The following is a 1,255-nucleotide window of genomic DNA, read 5'->3' as shown; positions in this document are numbered from 1 at the left end:
TGTGTGTGTGTGTGTGTGTGTGTGTGTGTGTGTGTGTGTGTAGTCATGTCCTTTAATTTGTTTTCTCTTATGTTAAACTGTTCTGCCAAAAAGCAACATGTACTTGAAACGCTTAGGAAACAAGAGACAAACACAAATGACTGAAATTTGGTGTTGACATTGAAGTATCACATCATCAACAAACAGCTAAAATTGGCTCCTTCATGTCCATTTAATGATAATCAAGAAGTGGTGACAAAGCCCGGGCAGATGAAAGGACTGCATTCAGCCCGAGCCATGCAGTGAGCAGCCTGTCTCATGTATTCCTGTCCTTTTGTAAATTTGTCATTTGTTGCATTTCAGTTTGCCGCTTGCAAACAGTGATAAGGGAAATGGGAAAGGGAGGATTGGATCGCCTCCAAGTTGTTGAAAATGATTTTTCCCTCTTGTAGTCCTTCATTTTGGAAGGTCTCACACACTCACAAAAAATCACAGCTTCATTACAGGTTCTTTAAGGGACCATAGTGGGTGTTTTAGACCCTTAACTACCAACAATGCATTGGCCTACTGCTGAGCCTTATCTAAAACATACTAAACGTTTTGGAATAATTACCCAGTTTGTTTTTTCGATTTTGGTTCAGTATAAAATATATTCTTACAGAAAATTGACGCTTGCTTACTATTTTTGGTATAGTAAGTGGGGACTGTTTTGAAATTCAAAAGCACTGCATCTGGGTCTAAAATTTTGAAAATAAATAATACACACGCATGAAAGTCATACATTGTTGTTGTTGGCAGTTGACAAATTTCTGAAAATGTCAGGCTGTCCTTGAACACAACACACAAGGAGACTTGCCAAAAAGGTCCCTTTCTGGTAAACGTGACAACAAAACTTTGTACATGTAGAGTAGAATGAAAGTAATATTTACTGTGGTTGACAATCTGACAAGCAAGCTTCAAATGCAGATTTATTTTGAAATCATTGCACCATCACAAAGGATAAGAAGGACGTTTCTTGGATTTCCTTCTGGTTTTGCAATCGGTGGAAAAAAATTACCCCTCTAAATGTTCTTCAAAGCCTTTTTACGTTCAGAGTGCAGCTGCTCTTTGCTGCCATTTAGTATTCTGTTTATGACTGTGGAAACAGAGACTGTGTCATTTTGGCTGCTCTGCACAATCAAAGCCAAGCGCTTTGATTACATTTTAAAAACAAAACTTACACTTTTTATCAAGCCGGCAAACGAGTTGCCCTTCCCCATCGTGATTTAGCTTGTAT

The sequence above is a fragment of the Etheostoma spectabile genome, chromosome 17 (genome assembly GCF_008692095.1).
Source record: "Etheostoma spectabile isolate EspeVRDwgs_2016 chromosome 17, UIUC_Espe_1.0, whole genome shotgun sequence".
Lineage (NCBI taxonomy): Eukaryota > Metazoa > Chordata > Actinopteri > Perciformes > Percidae > Etheostoma > Etheostoma spectabile.
Note: the sequence above shows the minus strand (reverse complement) of the source record.